Genomic DNA, 11,381 nt, shown 5'->3' on the forward strand with positions numbered 1-11,381 from the left:
TAATTGATTAAGTCATTCTTTGGAGAACACTCAACCCTCTATTCACAAGCATGGATCCTTAACCCAAGACATCTTCCAAAGGAAGGATCCTCTATTCACAAGCATGGATCCACATAATACCATGAAAGGGGGGAGACTTACAATCTCACTTACTAGAATGCTATGCCTTTAGGGTCAAATTTAGCTCTATGTTAAGCATTCGTAATTGGACTTATGTAGAAGTCACAACTATTTGAGGTCGGGAAATAAAAATTTAGGTGCTAATGCATGTTAGAGATTTGGTATGATGAACCAAACTCCTAAAACATACCACACACTAAAAGAAAAAGATCAAAAGGATGGACCTATCTCATCCATACTCGTATTGGTTCATCTAACACAAGGTTATTGATGAACCAATTAGCCTTAGGATGTTGAGATTTCATTGGTCAAGAAAAGGGACGGGGAAGAATGGGATTGAAGATGAAGAGGAGGGGGGGGGGGGGGGGAAGACGAGAGAAAAACAAATTGGTCATGGGAGGAATTTTATCAAATTAAAATCATTCATTCATTTGGGGAGATGAAATGTACATTTCATCAATCCCCTAAATCCAATGATTTTTAATTAACAAAATTCAAATCAACCTTGAGCAAGGCCCAAACACATAGTCAAACATTAGAAGTCAATAAAAATGGGTCAACATAATTTCTATACAACAAATCAATTAAAATTCAAATTAAAAATACATTTAAATTCAATTTAATTTGGTCAAAACCTAAAACCTCTTCAAAACACCAAATAAATGGCCAAGAGATTTATCCTAGGTCAAACAAGGCGAAAAGACCTTAGACAAAAAATTTCATAATTTTTGAAAAGTCAGAAGTATTTTTAAACAATTAAAAATATGCACAAAAACAATTAATTCATGAAAAATATCAAAATTAATCCAAAAAATAATTTTAATTCAGAAAATGAAAGAGGAAAATATTTAAAGATTTTTGGTGAAAGTCCCATATTTTTTGGATTAAAAATGAAATTAATATGAATTAATCAAAATAAATAGATTAAATGAAAAATCGGAAAATAAGAAAAACAAGGGTTATCAGATCTCCCTCATTAATTGAGGTGGCAGATCTAATGGCCAAGTGCGCACGTTCCATGATGCACTGCAGTCAACGCTTCACACACTAGGTAATCAGAACCTAGGACTAAGATTAAAACAATTTAAATGGATCCTGTGGCTGAGAGGTGTGACAACACACCACCGAAGTTAGGGCTCCAGTCTTCTTCTCTGGTGGACCTCACCGGACAGGTCCACCATCAACCATCACCAAAATGAAAAACAAGGACATGAATTCAAAGAAAAAATGCTCAGGAACTCGAATCTGGCTTCAATTTTCTCCAATTCCAAGTATATAAAAAGATACATGGATTTGAATTTTGAGGATCATGAACTGAGTTGCTTCGATTTGACCTCAAAGCAACTCAATCTTCTTGCCTACATTGGTAGGACTTCAACCAACCAAAAATCATAAAGAATAGTGAAGAATTGAGGGATAATCGAAGAGATGAAAATTCTGGAAAATTATCTTTGAGGGAGCTTCAAACTTGCCTGATCTTGATTCCAATTGTGCTTGGCTTTGTTTCAAAAGCTTGTAGGAAGTGATTAGGATCAAGAAATGGCCTGGACTCTTGGAGTTTCAATCTCAAAACAGATGGAGATTTGAAGCTCGATTTTCAAATGAAAACCTTCAAGATAATCCTTTAATGGTGAGGGTTTGGATTGCAGGTTCAAAGCTTGAGCATGAGGTCCTCAATTCTGACCAATGAGGGTTGTATTTATAGCCAAAGATATTCATTTCCATACACTTTAAACAATTGTCAATTTTAGTAATTCTCTTTGCATGCTTGCATGGGCGTGTGATAGGCCCATCAAGTGATGTATTCAGGTCCAAAAATGAGTGAGAATCATGCTGAAATCATGTCATGTGGCCATGCATTTGTGTATGAAATGTGGAAGTGAAAATCATACAAAATGTACCTCACATTGCACCCATGCACAAGTCCTTCATTCTTTGGCCAAGTGAGGTGATTTTGGACTTTTTGGAAAGGTGATATCAAGGGGAATAACTTTCATGTTGAACACTTTTTAATTTGAATCTTGGATCGTGATGAATTTTGAGGTGGAAGTTTGGGAAATCAAACATATTTGAAAATTTTCTAAGTCCCAAGTCAAATGTTCACTTCTTCCACCTTGAATAACTTTTTTTATGGGCTTCAAATGAAAAACATTCCTTCATAAAATTTGTATCTCTTTCAAATATATTCAATTTGGTCACAAATTTGACCTCATTTGGATTTGGAATGAAGGAGTTATGCATTTAAGAAGTTGAGGAAAATCACTTATTCAATGGTATTGGCCGAAAATGACCTATAATGTTTCCTCTTGGCACATGCATTTTCAAGTTGAATTTGAACTTCCTACAAACACAAAATTTGAATTAGACATATTGAATTTGGTCATGGAATTTTAATGGATTTCATATCATACAAATTGAGCAAGTTATGGTCTTGGGAAGTTGACCTCTAAACTAGGGTTCAGACAAAATGACCTATAATCTTTCACCATAAAGGATCACCTTTCAAGCAAAACTAGCTCTTGACTTCAACATGAAAGTTTCTTAGAATGTCATTTTGAGTAAATTTGAGTTTGGAATAATTTTAATATGGCAAAAATTGTAGGAGATAGGGTCTATAGAACCCCAATTTTGACTAGTTGACTCTCTCTGGTCAACCACCATGAACCAACTTGCTAGCTTGATATTATCTTTCCTTTTGGGACTCATGGAGGATCATATATGCATAAGATAATTTAGTATGAAATATCCCTTAAAATATTTGATCAATTGTTGAAGAAACTTGTTGAAGAAGTCACACAAGATACCTAGATGAATTAGGGTTTCCAAGGCAAACAAACTCCAAACTCTTGATGATTTCTTGATCAAAAATGATATGTGAAGAACATAGGGATCCATATATGATGCTTAGAGATAATGTGAACCATTTATTGATTGAACTCCTTGCTTTGAGGGTCTCAAACCCTAGATATAAGCTTGATAGAGCATGGGTGAACACACACACTACCTCCAAAAGTAACAAACTATACATTGACATATTTTTGGTATTTTGGTTAATAAATAATTTAAAAAAAGAATGATACAATAAAAAATGTGCTTGGTGATCTCTCCCAATGCAAGCCCAATGAAAGAAGGGGTAAGGAGGATGCCAATGTGTGATCCCAATGCTAATGCATATGATGGTAGGAAGGATCTTAGGGTCAACATTTGAGATCTTACAAGTTTTAAAATCAAAACTAATAAAGTTCCAAAGATTGCAGGTAAGGGGGTTGCTTACACAGAGGGAAGGTGTTAACACCCAAAGTGTCATAGGTACTCCTAGGGAGCCCTTTTTGCGTGCATATGTTTTTGGGTATAAATGATGTTTGATAAAATATAGAGTGTGGGGATGAGAAAAAGAATTCATTGATTATATTTTTTTTGTTTGACAAGACCTTCGGTCTTGTGCCTATGTACCAACATAAAAATGAGGAATCAAAACCTCGTAGTTCGTGGTAAAAATTTCAAATAAGTTGGTGAGTTGATTTTAACAAAAATTTAAAAAGATGTAACAAAAGGCCAAAGTTTGAATGAGGTTGTTAGTTCTTTTTGTACTTTTGAATTTAAGTCAATATAGTTAAGTTTATTTACAAACTTGATTAAGAAAAAGACTTTAAAAATTCAATGGCATAAGGTCAAAGTTTCTAATCATTAAAACATATCTAAGTTGAAATCACAAACAAAGAAAGTTTTTGAAAAGAGGGAGAGATTTTGAAATTTAAGAAGTGGGAGGAGATGAAGAGACTACCCTAAGAAAAAATGTATAAGTTAAGAGTTGAAAAGATCTGACCAATAGGATATAATCCAACAGACAAGATTGTCATATAGAACCCTATTTTCCTTTGGACTTTGATTAAGCAATATGCAATGAGAAATATACAGACATCATAAAGATCAAGGTATCAAATAAAGATAGCCAGATCCAAGCAAGCATTCCAATAGCTAGCAGTCTTCATTGTCTTCCCATGTATCAGATGAAATATTCCTTGATCAACTCAGAACAAAACATCAGACAAAGATCATAACAAAGTCACAATTAAGCACAAAGACAAAATAGCATATGAACCAAAGAGATTTAAAGTCTTGCATCAGATGAAAGTCACTATCAAGGATAACTCAGTCTCAAATGTTGGCATTGGCCAAGTCCTTTAGCACATGGAAAGTTACCTGATTCTAAGTCCAAAAGTTCAGATCAAATCCCAACAGTCCATCAAATGTTTTTTAGGGTTTTTGTTGTTATTAGGTGTTTTAAGGTCCTAAGACGTAAAAAAAATCAATACATAAACAAGTATATACAATCATAAGATATGACTCAAATGAGCAAAGTGAAAAAGGGATTGAAACATAAACAAGTTATATGAAATGTAAAAGGCAATGAATGATAAATGACTGAAATTTAAATTGCATAAAGTAAATGACTTGAAAGTAAAAGCATAATGAATAAAAGTTAGTCAATGGTTAGTCAAATGTTAGTGTTGAGTTTTAATTGATTAAGTCATTCTTTGGAGAACACTCAACCATTCATTCACAAGTATGGATCCTTGAACCAAGATATCATCCATGAGAATGGCTCCAACTTGGATAATTCAGCTTGTATGCCACTAATTCTCATGAAAGGAAAAAAGGTCAAGTCTCCATACAATACCATGAAGAATGGGAGACTTACAATCTCACTTACTAGAATGTTATGCCTTGAGGGTCAAATTTAGCTCTATGTTAATCAATTGTAATTGGACTTATGTAGAAGTCATAACCATCTGAGACAGGGCAATAAAAATATAGGTGTTAATGCATGTTAGAGATTTGGTACAAAGAACCAAACTCCTAAAACATACCACACACTAAAACGAAATGGGAGGGACCTATCTCAATCATACTTGTATTGATTCATCTGACACAAGGTCATTGATGAATCAATTAACATTTAGACATTAGAGATTTCATTGGTCCAATGAGGGAATGAGAAAGATTAGGAATGAAGATGAAGAGGGATGGGGGTGGGGGGGATAGAAACACATATTGATCATGAGGGGAATTTCATCTGATCAAAACCATCCATTCATTTTGGGAGATAACATGTACATTTCATCAATCCCCTAAATCCAATGGTTTTGATCCAACAAAAGTCAAATAAACCATAACCAAGGCTCAAACAGAAATTCAAAATCACAAGACCATAAAAATGGCTCAACATAATTTTCAAACATTTAATCAATTAAAAATCAATTTAAAAATGAATTAAAATGATTTTAATATGGTCAAAAACCTTAAATCCCTTCAAAACACCAAATAAATGGCCAATGGATTTATCCTAGGTCAAAGGACCTTATACAAAAAATTTCACAATTTTTTAATAGTCAGAAGTATTTTTAAGCAATTAAAAATATGCACAAAACATTTAATTCATGAAAAATACCAAAATTAATCCAAAAAAGATTTTAATTCAAAAATGGAAGAGAAAAATATTTAAATATTTTTGGTGAAAGTCCCAAATTTTTTGGATTAAAAATGGAATTTCTATGAATTAAATAAAATAAGTGGATTAAATGGAAATTCAGATACTAAAAAAAACAAGGGACATCAGATATCCCTCATTACTTGAGGTGGAAGATCTGATGGCCAAGCGTGCGCTTCATACCATACACCTCAGTCAACACGTCATAGGGATGGTAATCACAAGGAGCGGTCAGGATTAAAACATTTTAAATGAATCTGAAGTTTGGGAGAGTGCCAACGCACCACCAGAGCCCTAGCTCTGGTCTTCTTCTTTGATGGACCTCACCGGACTGGTCCACCACCAACCTTCACCAAAATAAAAAGTGTGGTCATTGTTTTAAAGCAAAAATACTCAGGAGCTCGAATCTGGCCTCAATTTCTTCCAATTCCAAGTATATTAAAATATACATGGATTTGAATTTTGAGGATCATGAACTGAGTTGCTTCGATTTGACCTCAAAGAAACTCAATCTTGTTGCCTACATTGGTAGGACTTCAAAAAACCAAAAATCAATCAAAATAGATGAGAAATGAGGGAGAATCGAAGAAGAGAAGTTTCTAAAATCTCACATTCGGGGAGCTTCAAATCAGCTTGATCTTGCTTCCAATTTGCCTTGGCTTGACTCTAGAAGCTTGCAGGAAGTGAAATTGATCAAAGAGAGGCTTGGATTCTTATATTTTCAATCTCAAAACAGAAGGATATTTGAAACTCGATTTCAAGTGAAATCCTCAAGTTTATCCTTTAATGGAGGTTAGGGAAGCAATGGTTCAAAGCTTGGGCAAGCAGGATCCTCATTCTGATTACAATGGTCATATATTTATAGGGTTTTGCATTTCTTTTCACACACTTGAAAATTTGGCCAAAATTGGAAATGTTAGTGCTGAAAGCTTAACATGAAGCCATGCAATTGTACATGAGAAATGATTATGTGGTCATCCAAATGGGACCAAGAAGAGTAACCATGCGCAAAGGGGAACAATTTTCATGTTGAACACGTTTCTATTTGAAGTGATATTAGACGTTTTGGAAAGGTGACAGAAAGGGGAACAATTTTCATGTTGAACACGTTTCTATTTGAAGCTTGTATCCTGATGAATTTTGAGGTGGAAGTTTGAGATATCAAACATAATTGAAATTTTTCTAAATACCAAGTCAAATATCCACTTCTTCCACCTTGAATAACTTTTTCTATAAGTTTCAAATGGAAATTATTCATTTATAAAAGTTGTATCTCATTCAATCCTATTAAATTGGGTCACAAATATGACCTCATTTGGATTTGGCATGAAGGATTTATGCATTTTAGAAGTTGAGGAAAATTACTTGTTCAATGGTAATGGCCCAAAATGACCTATAATGTTTCCTCTTGGCACATGCCCTATAAAGATGAATTTTACACTTCTAAAAGAATAAAAGTTGGATAAGACATCTTGAAATGTATCATGAAACTTGGATGGCCTTCATATCATAAAAATTAAGCAAGTTATGGTCCTTGGAAATTGACCTTCTAACTAAGGCACAAACAGAATGACCTATAATCGTTCACCATAAAAAATGACTTTCCAAGCAAAACTAGATCTTCATGTAAACATGAAAGTTGTTTTTAATGTCATAAGGAGTAATTTTGATCTTGTAATAATTTTCATATGACAAACATTGTAGGAAATAGGGTCTAGGGAACCCCAATTTTGACCAGTTGACTTTCTCTAGTCAATCTCTTTGAACCAACTTGCAAACTTGAAGTTATATTGATATTTTGGAGTAATGGAGGATCATGTATTCATAATATTATGTTAAATGAAGTATATATTTATATATTGGACCAATTGTTGAAGAAACTTTCTGAGGAAGTCACATAAGATACCCAGATGAACTAGGGTTTCCAAGGCAAACAAGCTTCAAACTCTTGATGATTTCTTAATCCAAATGATAAATGAAGAATATGGGGATCCATATATGATTCTCAAAACCATTGTGAACCATCTCTTGATTGATCTCCTTGCACTAGGGGTCTCAAACCCTAGTTGTAAGCTTGATGAGACATTGCTGGATACACACACTACTTACAAAAGAATCAAAGTTATACATAGAAATATTTTTGGTATTTTGGTCAGTAGACAAAGGAAAACAAAAGTATGATATGATCAAATATGCTTGGTGATCTCTCCCAATGTAAACCCAATGAATGAGGGGTAAGGAGGATGTCAAGGTGTGATCCCAAAGCCAATGCATATGACGCGATAGCATGAGGGATCTTAGGGTCAAAATTGGGGTCTTAAAACTTGTAGTATAACTCTTTCTTGTGGTTGATCACCTTCTTTATACTGCCCAATAACTGGTAGTTGGTAATTCTTCCTCCTTTTCTGCAGCGAGTCATCCTTGATATGTTTACCTAGTAACCGGTAACGGATGGCGCTCTTCCCGAGTGTATTATCTTCCTTTTTTAAGCTACCCAAAAATAGGTAGTAGATAATATAACTCTTTTGCTCCTGTGTTGAAGTTTGGCTTCCCCCAGTTGAGTTCAGACTCGAATTTCCTTGTGGAATCGAACCGCTTTTCCCTCGCAGATGATTTTCCTATCGTATTGGTGGTATCCCAATACATGCATAATTTTTTCTCCAGTTTGAGTCTTCCCATTGATTTATTTTCATGGAAATCCCTTCGTGTCTCTAGCAGTTTTTAAGTCGTAGCTTGGCCTACGCATAATTCATTATCCCCAAAGTCTATGTCCCCTCAGTGATTTTTCCTTATGGAATACATTGTGCTCCTGTGGATTTTCAGTTTCTTCCGGATTCGTTTCCTTTGTGGCAATATATCCCCCACAAAGATTATATTTTGCATTCATATCATATGCATCACGAGGTCTCTTAGGGGCCAAATGTGTCTCTTGTTTGTTATTATTTAAGTCCATTCTACCGTGTTGATACGAATATTTTAACCTTCACATCTCCGGATAGAATGACTTTAAATAGGGGCAACTGTAAGACCCTAATTTTGATCCCTAAGATCCCTTATGCCATCTCATAGTTTTTAATTGGCATTGGGATCACACCTTGGTATTCTCCCCAACTATCATTCATTAGGTTTGGATTGGGAGAGATCACCAAGCATATATGATTGTATTTGAAGGAGAATGGCGATCTAAAATGCAGCGGTGTCATACCCCGATTTTGGTCCTGAAACTTTTTCATTTGGCACTTAGCCTAAAGTTCATTTGCATCTAAGATCCATGGAACTTTAGTCCATTATTGCATTCAAATGTATCAATACATGAAGAAAAACTACAATTTTGCTATGTTGACCAAAGTCAACTATATGACCATTGACACTTTCCAAGTCCTAATTCATGTTCATGTTCACTTTTAAACATGTTCATTATAAAGTCCATTTCTTTATTTTGTTCATTTTCATTTTAGACCCTATCCTTCTTCCACCTTCTAAACCATTTTTATCCTATACCATACATAAACCAATTCAATTTTAATATGTGGAATCGACCACTCAATTTCTCTTCAAACCATACAATGTTGTATTAAACCATTAGTTCAAATTTACAACATAAGTCATACATTCACTTTTCCATTTTTATTAACCTGTAACCATCAAATTTCCAATTCAACCATACGTACATTCATTTTCAATTTCATAAACAAATATATCCAACAATTATGAGCATAATTATGAGCAATTCAATTCAATAAACCATAACACATTCCCATTTCTATTCTAATTACATCCAATTATAAACCACAACCACACATGTGTCAACATAAACATTACAAAAATATCTTAAGTTACGAGATTTGCATTCCAAGCCTTCCAATCCACAACATAAAATTGAACCGAGAAACCATTGTTTGAACCAATTTCCAAACCTTCCATTTCATATATGAACCATACAAATACATACATCTTCATTCAAAGTTACAAATTTAACTATAAACCAACTATATAAATTCCTAACCATTTTAAACCAACTTCCATCTTCATTCCAATTACAATCATTAATCCAAATGCAACCCATCCAATTGACTACTCAAACGGAACCTAAGTTCATGTTGGTCTTCCTTGTTCAAGGAGTCTTTCGATTATGCCTTCATGATTCATTTGGGCTCCTTGTGATCCTTAACCCATTTTCAAAACATGGTTGTCCCATGTAGATTGAGCACATCAGACCTGCAACAATGGACCTTATACCTTCTAAATATTTTGTTGTCAAGGCCATTAATAACAACCTGTAAAATGATATTGCAGTAAGCCAACCAAACACATCCATCACCATCAGAGTCGTACCTAAATCACCTAGCCGCAAAAGCTGCATCGGAATCTCTCGTTGATCGCCGCAGACAATAACTAGTTGCAAGACATTTCTCAAGCTTCACAACTAAGCCTTTTAATGCTCAGCTTCAACAAACCAGAAGCATAAGAGTGCAGGTGTATAACGGAAACCTGGAAGGGGCGCTCCACTTGTGGCTCATGATTCTTTTTAGAACCTAAAGAAAAGAAGGGAAATCAGTTAACAGTTCGACCATAAAAACTCATAACAGTTCAATAAACTTCTGGAACCACGAAACTCAATGGAGTTCCAATAACGGTTAACAACCTGCAGAACCTGCACGCCGGCATACCTCCAATGCATTATACATGACCAATGTAAACCACTTTGCTCACCACATAAACCTTGTATCCAATTTGACATTGCCAGACATGAGCACAAGGCTAACAAGCTGCAGTAGGCAAGTACAACAAATCCATAACAACTCAGGCTCACTCTCAGTTAGAAATGCATCTACAACAAATCTAACAAAAACCAAGTAACAAACACAACCTCAATAAGGGCACAACAGTTCAACTCACCATCTCCTATTCAACAACTCCGCAGCATGAAGGCAACAATCCTTCTTGATCAATCAACCAGCTTGCCATGTTTTGCTTCCATCTGAATGCCAAGTTGGAATTGTCAAGCATCATGCATCAACCAAGATTGGTAGCCTGCACCATCATTCTCCATCCATTCTGCAGCAATACGACAAACCTGTAGTAGAACGCATCACAATACAAACCGAAGTTACTCATGCTTTCACTAAGTTTTCACTGCAGTAAACAAAGTAATTGGCAGCGGTAAGATTTCAAAAAATATCCCAAAAGAGAGTTGAGACAAAATTCAAAGAAGAAAGTTAGTTTTGTGTTACCTTCTCCGAATCCAAGCATCAAATAGGGCGACCAAAATCTGACAACCCTAAAGGGATTTCACAGAAACCCCTTTTTGATCTCTATATACCAATCTGAAACCCTAAGTTGTGGGGATAAATAGGAGCGAAACGGGTACTGTAAAGAGGAGGCGACCACCACGAAACCCTAATTCGAAAACAGCAGAAAACCCTAATCCTAAAACGGCGAAAAACCCTAGAGCTAGAAGAGTCGAGCGGCGACGGGAGGAAGATTCAAGCATCGTCATTACCGCCGGACCATCGCCGAAGCTATTCCTGTTCATATATTCAAGTTATTATTAATATAACAAATGACTATGAGTGGCCTAGTGGAGAGAGAGTAGTTTCACTTCCCTTAGTGGGGTGTGTTTGATACTTGGGAGTAGCATATATCTCCCTATTTTTATTTTTTTATGCTTACTATTTCATGTAAATTTTTTTATAACTTCTACTATTTATTTTACTTTTATATTAATTTAATCATTATTTAGTTGTTTATATTTTTAAATGTTTACCTG

General features: G+C 34.9%; 1 long non-coding RNA gene across 1 annotated transcript; it reads right to left on the reverse strand.

Annotated features, from left to right (window-relative positions):
• Positions 1 to 10,248: 10,248 nt before the first annotated feature.
• Positions 10,249 to 10,945, reverse strand: LOC127105157 (uncharacterized). Its single transcript, XR_007794914.1, has 3 exons — positions 10,846 to 10,945; positions 10,511 to 10,688; positions 10,249 to 10,380 (listed from the first exon to the last, which is right to left on the reverse strand). It is a non-coding gene; the product is annotated as an uncharacterized LOC127105157 (long non-coding RNA).
• Between the last annotated feature and the right edge of the window lie 436 nt (positions 10,946 to 11,381).

Source organism: Lathyrus oleraceus, chromosome 7, assembly GCF_024323335.1.
Source record: "Lathyrus oleraceus cultivar Zhongwan6 chromosome 7, CAAS_Psat_ZW6_1.0, whole genome shotgun sequence".
NCBI classification, from domain to species: domain Eukaryota; kingdom Viridiplantae; phylum Streptophyta; class Magnoliopsida; order Fabales; family Fabaceae; genus Lathyrus; species Lathyrus oleraceus.